Source organism: Myotis davidii, unplaced genomic scaffold (assembly GCF_000327345.1).
Source record: "Myotis davidii unplaced genomic scaffold, ASM32734v1 scaffold259, whole genome shotgun sequence".
Lineage (NCBI taxonomy): Eukaryota > Metazoa > Chordata > Mammalia > Chiroptera > Vespertilionidae > Myotis > Myotis davidii.
In genome coordinates this window covers 2703108-2703980 of record NW_006292687.1, presented here as the reverse complement: position 1 = coordinate 2703980, position 873 = coordinate 2703108, and the positions used below count along the sequence as shown (strand labels likewise).

The window sequence follows — 873 nt, the reverse complement described above, 5'->3', positions numbered from 1 at the left end:
ACCTCCGCACTTCCACACTTCTGCACCTCCTACCAGTTTCAATGCACTTTTCTCTTTCCTTCTAGTTGTAGCATTTCCACTCAGCCAGCCTTCCTGTGGTTCTGGATTTTATCCATTTTGTCTTTTAGTTGTAGTTTGGATGTGGTTGTGCGAGGCAGCAAGTACGAATGTGTACCTATGCCACCATCTTGGTTTCTCTTCTTGCTCTCATAGAACTTTTCTTGTTTTGAGGCAGATCATTCAGAGACCAAATTTTCCACTTCTTCATACATTTTGAAGTGCTGCTCAGAAAGTGCATGTGCCATTGATTATTTGAAGGAGCAAGGTCTAGTGAATACAGCGAGTGGGTTAATACTTCCCAGGCAAGGTCTTTTAATGTGTCTTTAACTGGTTTTGAAGTGTGTGATGGTCCGTCATCATGAAGCAAAATTACTTTGCCGTGTCTTCTGAAACATTCTGGTTGTTTCATGATCAAAGCATGGTTCAAATTGATTATTTGTAGTTGGTAGCGATCAATATTAACAGTTTCACCTGGTTTTAGAAGCTCATAAACACCACACCTTTCTGATCCCACCAAGCGCAGAGCATTGTCTTCTTTCCAAAGCAATTTGTATTTGCAGTTCATGTTGATGCTTGACCTGGATCAACCCATGATTTTGTGCATTTGGGATTCTCAAAATAAATCCAGTTTTCATTGCCAGTCACAATTCAATGCAAAAAAAATCTTTCTTTCGTGCCGTTGAAAAAACATTTTACTAATGACTTTTCAGTTTTCCATTTGTCTTTTGTTCAGTTGATGTGACAACCATTTTCCTTCCTTTAAAATCTTTCCCATTGCATGTAAATGATTGGAAATTGTATGCTGAGCAACGT

The 873-nt window shown here is 38.9% G+C and overlaps 1 long non-coding RNA gene across 1 annotated transcript in view; it reads right to left on the bottom strand.

Moving 5' to 3' along the window:
* LOC107183477 overlaps positions 1 to 394 on the bottom strand; it is a 2280-nt gene extending 1886 nt beyond the window's left edge. The window contains exon 1 of the long non-coding RNA XR_001514265.1: positions 356 to 394. This is a non-coding gene — a long non-coding RNA (uncharacterized LOC107183477). The remainder of the gene's footprint in view (positions 1 to 355) is intronic.
* Between the last annotated feature and the right edge of the window lie 479 nt (positions 395 to 873).